The sequence below is a fragment of the Dermacentor albipictus genome, chromosome 3 (assembly GCF_038994185.2).
Source record: "Dermacentor albipictus isolate Rhodes 1998 colony chromosome 3, USDA_Dalb.pri_finalv2, whole genome shotgun sequence".
Classification (NCBI taxonomy): domain Eukaryota; kingdom Metazoa; phylum Arthropoda; class Arachnida; order Ixodida; family Ixodidae; genus Dermacentor; species Dermacentor albipictus.
The window spans coordinates 191,598,615-191,612,980 of NC_091823.1; the positions used below are offsets into that span (position 1 = coordinate 191,598,615).

At 47.7% G+C, this 14,366-nt stretch overlaps 1 protein-coding gene across 1 annotated transcript in view; it reads left to right on the forward strand.

Annotated features, from left to right (window-relative positions):
- LOC135908708 (uncharacterized) overlaps positions 1-14,366 on the forward strand; it is an 834,911-nt gene that overhangs the window by 57,634 nt on the left and 762,911 nt on the right. The gene's annotated exons all lie outside the window — the stretch shown is intronic.

Sequence of the window (14,366 nt, forward strand, 5' to 3'; positions counted from 1 at the left end):
CATTGACGCTGCTCCTAAATAGCGGTGTTGAAGACAACTTTCTTTTCCAGCCGTTGTGGTGTGAACCTCTCCTCTTGTCCTTTGTGTTTTTTACTGGCTTTTTTTCTTTAAGTGTGGACCAACTGGCCCGGATTTCAATCCTTCTACAACTTTTTCCACCAAACGGGGAAGAAACCTATTCGGAAACCGGCTGGCATCTCTCCATACACCCCTGCGTCGGCACATCAACGCTCACGTCAGTACATTTCATATGTCCCACCAAGAGGGTTTAGGGCGAACGCGAAAAAGATTCATATATTAAGAGCCGGTAAGGGACTATTAAGAAAAATCATTTATAACAAAAATTGATTTGATTAAGGTTTTCCATTTCGGAAACAGTACAATGCGCGATTAGAAGCACTATTTAACGCATTTTTACTACGACCGCCTCAGTGTTGAATGTATGCCTAAACACGGGCCAGAAATGATTTTTTTATATGTATTGTTGGGCGTGCGACCTACTGCGCAATATAGCGACCTAAAACATTTCCCCTGGGCAGTAACCTTGTTTTAACCTGTGCTTTTTTGTAAAGACGTTCTTTAAAAATTCCGTAAATTCCGTTCTACCATGTTTAATGGCTTGTAAAGTATGGAGGGATAGCTAATCTTATTTTTTATTTATTTAAAAATACTGCTATCTCAGAAATTGGGACATTGCAGGAGTGGCACAGAAGAATATGCATAAACAATATTAGGAAAGTGCATGATTACAAATGTGAGTGGAAAGATTTACAGAGAAAATAGTAGAGTATCATGAAGAAAACGCATGATTTGGCAATTCTCGCAGAAAATGATCAACAGACATTTCACGTAATGTGCCATCTAAATCGTTCCACCATTCGACTGTGAAAGAAAAGATGAAAATTTGTAGCTGTCTAAAGACGGCATAAACGGCACGATGTTAAGCGGGCCGAAATGGCGCGTGACACGTGCAGACGAACTGGCGAAAGTCAAGGGGGTGAAAACATAAATGCGCTTGTTGATAATCTTGCGATGTAGGATAATGCGATCACATATGCGCCTGTGTTCAAGTGCGTCAAGTGATAACGTGCGGGCGTGAACTGTGGGAGAGAAGTGACGGTCATAACGCTTGCATATGAGTCTTATTGCTTTTTTCTGCACATTTTAAAGTTCAATGATGTCTTTGGCGAAGTGTGGCGACCAGACCGCCGATGCATATTCAAGTGCAGGCCTTAGTAAATACTTGTACACCCTCAGCTTGCAGTTATTGGTTGCCACAGTGCGTGGAAAGTGCACATTTTTTACAGTGGTGCTGTCTGTGGCTGCGATATGGAAAAAAAAATGTGCACGAGATGTTGAAAAAAAAAAAAACTTCATGTGCGTCGATCCGTGGTGATAGTGAAGAAAGGGTCCAAGCTCAATTGCACATACCCCTGTGGGCTCGGGAACCTCGAACGGGCCCTTGAACTACTCTTGTCACACAGGGGACCCAAAGTGGTCCCAGGCCTTAGTGTAACAGCCCTTTCTGAAAAAAAATTTTTCGTAGAACATTTTCAAAAAGCACTGCTAAAAAATTATGAGCGCCAACCGCGCAAACGTACTATACTCGCGGACAACTTTCTATGGCAATGACGGGAAAGCTACGGGCGCCTGACTGCAGCACATGTGTTACGGCGCCAAGAAGTCCGCCAGCATTCGACAGTGTTTTTGTTTGCTGGGAATAGACGCTGAATCTACGCAGTTTCACATGCGACGGTTTCGCGTTTGCACATACGCAGAAGGGAAAAGCCGCAAAATAAGTAAGCTTTTACATTTAGTGGTGTGTTTTATCTCATTTAACTGTTGCTAATAAGGTGTGTATGTTTTCTCTTTCACAGCTTAAGGTAACGTGGGTGAAAAGACGAGACTCTTTTCAGAGGCGCACTCACTTGTTCACGTTTTGCCTCCGTAGCTTTCCCTTCATTACCACAGAAAGTTGCCCGCGAGTATGGTGCCACTGCTCACGTGTTTGTCCGCTTCTTCCACAGCTATCGTCATTAACCATGGCTCGAGCGTTGTCGTCTTCTACAGCTGGCCTCGTTGTCGCTCATCATTGCAGCGTAGAATGTCACTTTTCTGGAAGAAGAAGCGCTCGTCAATAGCCACAGATCGGCTCCGTGATAGCTAGCCAATTACGCAGTGCTAATTACCTCGAACGTAAGTTTTGCTTGCACCAATGCGTCCGTGAAGGCCAGCGGCATCGACCGATCCCCGCTGACCCCAAAGAGTTTCGCCTTGGAAGGGAACGGACGTGTAGTCGGCGCGCTCTCCGACCACGAAGACGACGCCATCTTCACCAACCGCCCTTGGCCGGGCCGCTTTCGCCCGAAGCCATATGGGAAACGGCTTTCTTGCCGTTTCCCACCGACCGCTCGATGGCTCTTGCAAATCAACCGCCTGACGCACCTGCGCGTCCCGGACCCTCGCGGGTGACGGACACGCGCCGCCAGGACCTTGACAGCATGTATTTTCAAGGCTCTGCTGCTCACAACTTCACGACACCAAAAGGACCCAGCGACCAGAACGCCGAGACAGAGAGCCAAAGTCATACAGATGGGGATTGGCAGACGGTCCTCACGCTTCGGCAGAAAAAGAAGGATGCGAAAGAGAAGAAGACCAGAGCACTGGAATATTCGGGGACCTTGAAGAATCAGCAAGTTTCCGCTGGTCAAGCAACCGGAAAATCTAAACACAAACCAGCATACAGGCGGTTACCCCCCCTGCCAAAGGATGATTTTAAGATAGTGGTGCGACCGCATCAAGGGCTACCGGTCAAAAACCTGGCTAGTCCACTACTGGCGGATGCCGTGATTGCTGCATGCAACGGGAAAATATCAGGTGAGCAATTTCTGCTCAGAATCAAGCCGGGCTCCAACATCTTTATCGTGTCCACGCCGCACCAGACAGTGGCGGATTCCGTTAGACGTATTGAAACGCTTAACATCAACGGCCGGCCTCACTTGGTGAACGCCTACGTAGCGACAAGTGACGGGACAACCAAGGGTGTCATTCACAGCTTGGACCCGCACACGAAGCCTGAAATGCTAAAAGCGAATCTACGAATACGCACGCAAGGGGTTGAAATTCTCCAAGCGCACATGTTCCGTAACACTAAAACGGCCGTTATCACCTTTTTTGGAGGTATTACGCCGCGGTACGTCTACTACAACGGCGGAGAACTTGCTTGCTATCCCTACAAAATTACCACTCAGGTGTGCAAAGTGTGTCACCAAATTGGTCACCGATCGGACGTCTGTCCCCAGCCGGACATTTCAGTATGTCGTACATGTGGACAACGGGACCCTGTAGCCGGACATGAGTGTGCTCCCAAGTGTGCAGCCTGTGGGCAGGGTCACATGACAGGAGACCAAAGTTGCAAAAACGTCTCAAACCCCAAAGCAAAAGAACGCCGAGGACTGGCGTTCAACGGACTACCCGGAAGGACAGCTCAACGAAGCCACCCCAACGCCTCCGTTGGTCCAGTTCCTATGATGGAGAATCCGCATCCGATCCCTCGCCGGAGGTATCAGAGACTCTCCATCGATCCAGGTCAAGATCGCGGACCCGAAAGAACTCCAATCCCCAAAACTCACCTCATTACCAATCACCAAAACCGCCTAAATCGGGGGCTTTAGGCACTGTGACCAAGCAAGCGCCATAAGATAACACGGTAAGCTGGGCACGAGTCGTTTCTCCTACTGCTCCTATAACAGAAAATCCCGAACATCGGAAGATCATTAACGAGAACAAGCTCCTCCGCGAGAGCTTGGCAGAAATTAAGCGAGAGTAGACCTCCCTCAAAGCTAGTCGCTGTACCGAAACGAACAAAACAGCACATACTAAAGCAGCAGGCAGGCCTCTCGAGGTTATAACGACGCCGAATTCTGTGGAGGTTACACTCCAACAAGTTGTGCATCAATTACAAACTATGCAAAATTTTCAGGAGCAGATATACGCAGAATTTCAAAGCCTAAAAACTTACGTCGATGAATCTGTGGCCAGTGCAAAGGGCGCGGCTCGTAAGCGAGCCAGCATTAGCCCCAGTGCTCAATCTAGCCGCCGTCCACGACCCATATCGACCTCGGACAGCGAAAGCACTATTCATGGCCAGTAGAACGCGAGTACATCACGAATATCTCGAAATTTGGCAATGGAACTGCCGCACCTTCCACAAACAGGCGGTAGCTCTACAACAATACATTAACACGTGGCAGTCAAACCTGATGTTATTTGTTTGCAAGAGATCGGTAACAAGGCAGTCAGATTGACTGGCTACTACACGATATCCCACCCAGACTACCCTGAGGTCGCGAGGATGGTGCTCAAGGACATAGCGATCAGTATAGTTTATCTGCCGACTAGCAGCATCAACCATCAAATTGTAACAATACTACCGCAGAAGCGTAGCAAGGCAAAAACCGTAATCACGAACGTGTATAGCCCACCTAAAGAAAGGAGGGCCGATTTCGAGGCCATCATTCGGTACGTCATGTGTCACTCCGGCACCCAGGATAGACTACTGCTTCTTGGGGACTTCAATGCTCCTCACACCAGCTGGGGTTACCAAACAGACACCCCCAAAGGTTTGGAGCTCGAGCGAGCGACCGAAGCATATGATCTCCAACTCATCATTCTCCCTCAAAACCCGACAAGATTAGGTAACAGCGTCAATGCCGACACCTTTGCAGATCTCACATTCACAAATGATGTCAACGAGGTATTCTGGACGAATCTAGGAGAGAATCCAGGCAGTGACCATTTCATTATCAGTGTGTCGGTAGGCTCCCCGAAAATTCAGCGACCCAGTGGCCAGGTGGTAATCACGAACTGGGCAAATTATCGCAAAATCCCCATGCCGGAGATATCCCCTGAGAACGCTGAAGAGTGGGCAACACACATACGAGACGCTCATAAAGCAACATCTAAGCGGTTAGCGCTCACAGCGGAAACGCCGGTAGTTGACAACCATCTGCTACATATGTGGGAAGCCAGAAGGGAGCTAACTAAACGATGGAAAAAACAGCGACTGAATCGCAAACTGCGCCACAGAATTGGTGAAATATCAGAGCGGGCAAACGCTTACGCGCAGCAGTTAGAGACAGCGAGTTGGGCGAGCTTTTGCTACTCACTTCGCGAAACGTTACACACCTCCAAGACATGGGCGATACTTCGCGGCATAATGGAACCAGGAAAAACAAAAACAGCCAATAACCGCACTCTTCAAAAACTTGCCGGAGCATTTTCAGCAAAAACTTGCCGGAGCCCTCCTCCCTAAGCTTAAAGAGAAGTACGTAGGAGCAATAATCACTCCCCCATGCACCTTGCCATACCAAGGGCAAGAAAACGTGGCGCTAGACGCTCCGATAACTCAGGCAGAACTCTTCACGGCAGCGCAAGCTGCGAAGAGAAATACTGCTCCAGGACCAGATCAGCTCACAAATGCTATGATCCGTAACCTGAGCGACGAGCACCTAGAACAGCTTACCCGGTATTTTAATGAACAGATATGGGAGAGGGGTGTAGTTCCACAACAGTGGAAGGAGGCCAAAATCGTGCTTATTCCGAAAGCAGGAAAATCTCATGATCTACAATATCTCAGGCCGATATCACTAACCTCCTGTCTTAGCAAATTATTTGAGAAGGTGATCCACACACGTCTCACGTCTTACATTGAAGACCGCAACCTATTTCCCACTAACATATTCGGCTTTCGCCAACATTCGTTGACACAAGATGTTTTCCTGCTACTTCGCGAAGACGTTCTATGCAACAACACGCTTGGAGCGGAACATCTCCTCCTGGCTCTTGATTTAAAAAGCGCATTCGACACTATTTCACATGAACTTAGCTTCTCTGAGCTAAGTGACATCGGTTGTGGACAAAGAATCTATGATCACGCCCGCTCTTTCCTGAGCTCTCGCATCGCGACACTAGGCATTGGCACTACGCGCTCAGACCCTTTTCCCATGCCCAATAGAGGTACACCGCAAGGGGTGATACTCTCCCCCCTTCTTTTCAATATCGGCATGAGACGCTTAGCCAAAACACTCGACGTCATACCTGGGCTAGGGTATGCGATATATGCAGACGATATTACCCTACGGGCAACCAGCGGCTCGTTAGGACAAAAACAAGAAATCCTGCAAGAAGCAGCGACCATTGTTGAAACCTTCGCTCGTAGCAGTGGAATGAGCTGCGCTCCCGATAAATCAGAATTTATCAGGATACGAGGCCGTCAAACTCACGAGCCGGTGAACCTCTTTCTAGGAGACAGCCAGATAAAGGAGGTTCAGAAAATGCGAGTCGTCGGACTGTGGCTGCAAAGCAACAAACGAGTAGACCACACCATTAAAACCCTTAGGACTACGGTGAAACAGATCTCCCGTATGATCCATAGAGTAACTTATCACCGAAAAAATTTCAAGGAAAGAGAGACGAGCCGGCTCGTTCAGGCTTTTGTGCTAAGTCGTCTCACATATAGCCTCCCTTTCCAGGACCACACGAAAACAGAACTAAAGGCCCTAGATGCGTTGATTAAAACGTCGTACAAAGCGGCTCTCGGCCTACCACAGGGAACCTCTACTGAATGCCTGCTGGCCCTCGGGATTCACAATAACTACGAGGAGCTACGGGCAGCGACGCTCATATCGTAACGGGAGCGGCTTAGCTTAACCTCCTCTGGCAGAAAATTACTCTGCCGCGTGGGTTACCCTACTCGTCCACAGAAGGCGGGAGAGGAACTCGAATCTCTGCCCAGAGTCCTTCGTGAAAGGATCATAGTAGCCGCAATCCCTAAGAACATGAGTCCAAAATACCACCGGGGACGTAGAAGTGCTCGAGCTCGAAAGTTAATGCAGCAATTCGGTGGAAACCCTGATACAGTCTACACAGATGTCGCTCGATATGGTTCATACAAATACGCCCTGCAGTGGTAAGAGCGGCCTCAAATCAAGGGCTTGTCACTTGCGCCACGGCTAGAGTTGCATCTGCGAATACCGCAGAAGCTTCAGCCATCGCGCTAGCTATTAAAACGAAGGACGCTCTGGGAGAATCGTCCATAACTCTTACAGATTCCCAAGTCGCATGTAGACTATTCCTCACCGGGAGGCTACCACACAGCACCACTCACCCAATAGGATCCAACCTAACGCAGAAACACATCATCATCTGGTGCCCGGGTCACGCAGGACTCGAGGGCAATGAGAGAGCGGACGGCGCAGCTCGTGTTTTTGTCAACCGAGCGGTCGACCACTCTGACGAAAACCCCTTTTTACCACGAGACATCCTTGAGCACCAGCGGCGCGAGCGAAGAAAGTACAGTCCACCACACCCTGACCTATCCATGCAGGACTCTTACGACTGGCGCCGAATGGAGACGCGCACCTTTCCAAACCTTTATTTGAAAAATGCCATTCACCCAACGCTGTACAGCGTTCGCTGTCCTTGGTGCGGAGGCCGGCCAACTCTCGCCCACATTACGTGGGACTGCCAGAACAGGCCACCCAAAATTATTACACCAAAAATAGCCGGCAAACTTTCCGGAAGGGAGCAGTGGGAGACTTGGCTCGCCAGCGAGGATCGGGAGATGCAACTAGCGCTGCTCGACCAAGCACGGCGGGCCACTCAAGCCAGTGGGGCCCGTTACTAGGGGCTCTACGCACTCTGGTGCGTAGAGCCCACATATACATTTCATCTATATATATATATATATATATATATATATATATATATATATATATATATATATATATATATATATATATATATACATATATATATATATATATAATATGTCACTTTTCTTCTATGGTGCTAATGGGGAGGCCGCGTTTACGTGGGTATGAGCCATTGCTTAAGGGGGCATGAGCCATAGTTTCCCATGCATAATACCTAGAGGGAAGTGTGGCGCTGCGGTATGCATGAGAGAACCGGTGCATTGTGACTTCGGATTGGCATCGTCCTCGGAGAGCCAGGCAAGCACCGTTCCGTCTGTCACAAGGATTAATTTTCTACTAAGCCAGCGCGTAAATTATTGTTTTAGTTTTACTATTACATAAAGGCATGTTTTGTTTAACTATGACATGTTCCATGTACAATTATATGAAACGTGCAACGTGTCATTGGGTAACTAAAGTTGGAGGGCAGACGACAAGATTCGTGCTTGCTTTGGAACAGCTTGTAGTCTGTTCTTGCTTTTCTTCTCTTGGTTATCCATTGTAGGAGAGTAAACTTCACTGGAAGATCTAATATGCCTCGATGGAAACATTTTATGAAAATTTTACTTTAAGAAGGTGTTATTTGTGTAGCCATATCCCCGTTTTAGACGAAGTCTCCTAGAACACCAGCCAACACAAGCCTGGCAGACACATATACCGTCATTCGATGACACACCGCCCCTTAGGAAACTCCTATAGACGGTAGCGCGAGATTTCCCTCTAGGTGTTATTGTATGAAACTCTATGGTATGAGTCATTGTCAAAGATTGATGGTGGGGTAATTCGCACTCTCTGAACAGGAGGGGATGGGGCGACAACAAACCCACCCCGCGTGCGTTTAGTGAGGGTTCGACTGCCGACCGGCGATAAGGTCCACGCCTGATCGACCGTGAACCAGAGGCATGAGACGGGAGGCGACGTCGTACAACACACACTCAATTTAATAAAGTGGAATCATGCGCGAGACATAATGAAAGGAAAAGAACATACAACTTCCAGTAGTGGGTCCTAGCTCGCGGAAGGCGTGCGGGTCACACAACACACGCCCTGACGCCACTCTCGCGACACTAAGCCCACCACGTGGGAACCATTAACACTCGCGAAATACAAATAAAATACGCAACACAAATGAAAAATACACGCGACAATAAATACGGCAAGTACTACACTAACAGAAAATACAAGAATTAACACTCGATGGCTAAATAAACGAAAGATTAAACGCGATTGAAAAAATACAGTCCGGCGGAAAGTTTGAGAGCGGCCTGGAACACGAGGCTTATCTGGGGCGTGCTTGCCGAGGTCCCGATCTGAAGAGCGTCGGGCTGCTGCAACCTCGCTGCCGAAGATCCTGACGGACTTGCACCGTCTGTCGCTCGACCGGCGAAGGCTTCGACCTCGAGATCTCAGCCTGCCGACCACATCTTCAGCTGTCCCCCGGTGCACGACCTCGCTCCTTCGTCCTCCAAGCTGCTCTGCCGCTCGCCGAGCCGCCTCGTCCCTCCGCCGCGCTGAGGCGACACACGTGACCAAACCGGTCTGGCGAGCTCAGGGACAATAGGAAGCTTTCTTCCCCATCGCCGTGCAAGCGGCGTTGCTGCTGCTGCGGCAATTTCGGCCATCTTGAGACGGGCGCGGGCATGCAACTCTGTGACAGTCATCCATTGCCCTACGTGATGGACAGATATATTATCAGGGGTGATACGCGAATTTGCGTGCATACCTATATTGCCACGATGACCAGCATAGTAGATTATAAACATGTCCACACTTTTGCTCAGTATTCTGGACACCTCTGTGCGGTGTGCTAAACAGCTTCGCTGGTCATCCACCTTCAGAGAGTGGAATGGCTCACCGATTTTTTTCCCTCCAACTTAACAAGGTCGCTAAGTTCGGTTTACTGGGTACCAAGCAAAGTGATTTCTCCGCTGCCATGAAATAACATAAGAGCTCATGAATAAAACAGGGCCAGTGTTATACCAGACAAAGTAAAGGCGCGTTAGTTTTTTTTTTTTTTTTGCCTACACACGGGAGTGCGAATAAATGTTTTCGCACTGAAATGTATTACGTACTCGCAGTTCACACCACAGATGGGTCCAGATTCACTGTGGTACCATAGAGAAAGCTTTCCACAAGAGGGGCACTTGGTGAAAACTGGCAACAGGAAGTACGTCATGCTAATATTAATGCCGGCCGTTTGCTGCCGGAAGCATCGCAAAAAAAAGGATTTGAAAGGAAGTTAGCGGACATTGTTTTATTGTTCTTTATTATTTCCCGACAAAACTAAGAGTCATCATCATCATCATCATCAGCCTGGTTGCGCCCACTGCAGGGCAAAGGCCTCTCCCATGCTTCTCCAACAACCCCGGTCATGCACTAATTGTGGCCATGCCGTGCCTGCAAACTTCTTAATCTCATCCGCCCACCTAACTTTCTGCCGCCCCCTGCTACGCTTCCCTTCCCTTGGGATCCAGGCCGTAACCCTTAATGACCATCGGTTATCTTCCCTCCTCATTACATGTCCTGCCCATGCCCATTTCTTTTTCTTGATTTCAACTAAGATGTCATTAACTCGCGTTTGTTCCCTCACCCAATCTGCTCTTTTCTTATCCCTTAACGTTACACCTATCATTCTTCTTTCCATAGCTCGTTGTGTCGTCCTCAATTTGAGTAGAACCCTTTTCGTAAGCCTCCAGGTTTCTGCCCCGTAGGTGAGTACTGGTAAGACACAGCTATTATATACTTTTCTCTTGAGGGATAATGGCAACCTGCTGTTCATGATTTGGGAATGCCTGCCAAACGCACCCCAGCCCATTCTTATTCTTCTGATTATTTCCGTCTCATGATCCGGATCCGCCGTCACTACCTGCCCTAAGTAGATGTATTCCCTTACGACTTCCAGTGCCTCGCTGCCTATTGTAAATTGCTGTTCTCTCCCGAGACTGTTAAGCATTACTTTAGTTTTCTGCAGATTAACTTTTAGACCCACTCTTCTGCTTTGCCTCTCCAGGTCAGTGAGCATGCATTGCAATTGGTCCCCTGAGTTACTAAGTAAGGCAATATCATCAGCGAATCGCAAGTTACTAAGGTATTCTCCATTAACTTTTATCCCCAATTCTTCCCAATCCAGGTCTCTGAATACCTCCTGTAAACACGCTGTGAATAGCATTGGAGATATCGTATCTCCCTGCCTGACGCCTTTCTTTATTGGGATTTTGTTGCTTGCTTTATGGAGGACTACGGTGGCTGTGGAGCCGCTATAGATATCTTCCAGTATTTTTACTTATGGCTCATCTACACCCTGATTCCGTAATGCCTCCATGACTGCTGAGGTTTCGACTGAATCAAACGCTTTCTCGTAATCAATGAAAGCTATATATAAAGGTTGGTTATATTCTGCACATTTCTCTATCACTTGATTGATAGTGTGAATATGGTCTATTGTTGAGTAGCCTTTACGGAATCCTGCCTGGTCCTTTGGTTGACAGAAGTCTAAGGTGTTCCTGATTCTATTCGTAATTACCTTAGTAAATAGTTCGTAGGCAACGGACAGTAAGCTGATCGGTCTATAATTTTTCAAGTCTTTGGAACCCCCTTTCTTATGGATTAGGATTATGTTAGCGTTCTTCCATGATTCCGGTACGCTCGAGGTCATGAGGCATTGCGTATACAGGGTGGCCAGTTTCTCTAGAACAATCTGTCCACCATCCTTCAACAAATCTGCTGTTACCTGATCCTCCCCAGCCGCCTTCCCCCTTAGCATATCTCCTAAGGCTTTCTTTACTTCTTGCGGCGTTACCTTCGGGATTTCGAATTCCTCTAGACTATTTTCTCTTCCATTATCGTCGTGGGTGCCACTGGTACTGTATAAATCTCTATAGAACTCCTCAGCCACTTGAACTATCTCATCCATATTAGTAATGATATTGCCGGCTTTGTCTCTTAACGCATACATCTGATTCTTGCCAATTCCTAGTTTCTTCTTCACTGTTTTTAGGCTTCCTCCGTTCCTGAGAGCATGTTCAATTCTATCCATATTATACTTCCTTATGTCAGCTGTCTTACGCTTGTTGATTAACTTCGAAAGTTCTGCCAGTTCTATTCTAGCTGTAGGGTTAGATGCTTTCATACATTGGCGTTTCTTGATTCTTTCTTGATTGGCGTTTCTTTCGCAGGCACTAAGAGTGCCTGCGCACAAAGTTATATTTTGCGACTTACATTTCTTGCGTCACATGGCGACAGGCCAATGATGCGCCAGATGCATGCGTCATGCGTCAGACACAAGATGGATTTAGAGTTGGGGCGAAGGCTCGGCGCAAACGCGGTTCAGCGCGATTGCAGCATTCCCAGTCTGGGGGGTAAAACACTCATATAAAGCAATATAAAACAAAAAATTGGAATGCTATGCATGAACAGAGAAGCAATAAATATTTTAGAATCTTCTTTATAAAAAAGAAAACAATTTTATGAAAACATTATGCCGAATTCATTTTTTTCGACACTCTTGTTGCGCCCCCTGTTCATGAGTGCGTGGTGCATTTGCAGCGCGACCTTGTAGGCCTTGTTATGGTTTACGGCCACCTAGGCGGGAGTTTACCAAGCGATTTTTCATCTTCAAATGGTATACAGCAGCGCGATCAAAAGACGGGACAAAAGAAAACACACAGGGACACACACATCGTTGTGTGTGTCCCTGTGTGTCTCCATTTGTCCCGTCTTTTAATCACTCTACCGTACATCCCTTGAAGATGCATTACCAACAAGCCCACATAGCAACCCTCGTGATTTCTTATCACCAGCCGCCTGCTACGGTGCGCCTGGGAACGTATATAATTGCAGCATGCCAGTCTGAAAATGCTCCTTTTGCTAAGTTTTTGTCGTCTGTGCTCGTTGCTTCTCGTCACCACATAGCGAAAGAAATTGAAGAGTGGTTGATTGATTGGTGGAAAACTTTAGTATTCCACCGAAATGAGGTGCCCGGCTCTTACACTACACGCAAGGGGGGGGGGGGGGGGACGAAGCAGTCCCGGCGCGTTCAGTACGGCGAGTCTTCACGGCCTCAACGGCCACGCGGATTGCTCGACGCCGGTCTTCAGCCTCACTCTGGAGCAAGGCCTCCCCGGTTTCTCTACTGTAATGTTTCCCTTGGCCCTTGCGGAACCAGGATATTCCCATTTTACATAATCTAGAGTACCTTTCTCCTTACAAATTTTGCAGAGGGCGTCGTTATAGTCCCTCGTCTGAGTTAAGTAGATCCAATAAGGTGATGTATAAATGTTGCCCTGGAGGCGCCGCCAAATGCGAGTGTCCACCAGAGATAGAGACCGATGCGGAGGCGGAAAGATTCTTTCGGCTTTGTAATGATCTACAATTTCCCTGTACGTGTTGAAGAACAGGGGACACTTGGCGATAACTGGCTACAGGAAATACGTCACGCTAGTATTAACGCTGACAGTTCACTGCCATGAGCATCAAAAAAACAAAAGAGAATGTGAAATGAGGTTATCGTAAATTTTCATTTTTTTTATTCTTTCCCGGCAAAAGTAAAAATATCTGCGTATAAATTAAAATATACTTTGCGGCTTACTTCCGCTGCCTAGCGACCGGTGAATCGGCAAATGACGAGCCGGGTGCATGCGTCGTTCGTCAGACACACCGCCGAAGCGAGCGAGACAGGCTGCGCGTCTGAGGATTGGCCTGTTCGGCGACCCGTCTACCGGTTTTTCTATTTTTGGATTTAGCCAGGTTTGGTATGCTCCTTGGCGAATTCTTGCGTTCCTTCTGACATGACGCCACTGCACTATTGGACTACGGCAAGGTGAGAAATCTTGTTCAACAGTCTGCGACGAATTTTAAGCAATTAAGCTTATGCGGCAGGGAAAGGAAACTTGTGACGCGGTTAGTGAAAAACAGCTCGGCTGTCGTGGCACAGTTCAGTTGAATTAATGACTCGTGCTGCGAGATGTTTGCGACGCTTTCTATGAGCCCAACATTATTTTAACTTATTTCGGTAGTGTTTTGGGCGCGCTGGTCACGCAGGGCGCTGTGACGCCATTTCGTGTGCTCTGAATCTTACTGGGACAAATTTTGGTGCTTTCTCGAACCCCCAACATTACTGTAAATAATTTCGTTGCTTTTTGGGTACCTGCCACGCCTGACGTTGTGACGTGGTTAGCGAAAAGCAGCTCGGCCTTGGTACGCAGTCAAGTTTGGCGCTTTAATGCACTGAGAAGACAAGTTTGTGGCGCTTTCTCTGACGCCCAGCGTGGTTGAAAATTAATTTCAGTGCTTATTTTGTTACTTATAAGGCACGCTCGCCGCGCCTGGCCTTGTGACACAGCTTGGCTGTGTGGCACAATTTTTTCTCGTGTACTGAGTCTTACTGGGACAAGTTCGTGACGCTTTCTCTGACCCCCAACATGATGGTAAATAATTTCGTTGCATTTTCGGATAATCTTGCGGCACACTTGCCGCACCTGTCGTGACGCAACGAAAGACAGTTCGGCCATGGTGGCAAAGTTAGGTAGGCATTTACTGAAGCTAACTGCGACCAGTTTGTGACAATTTTATTATTCGTAACAACTTAAATCTTTCGGTAATCACGCTTGTCGA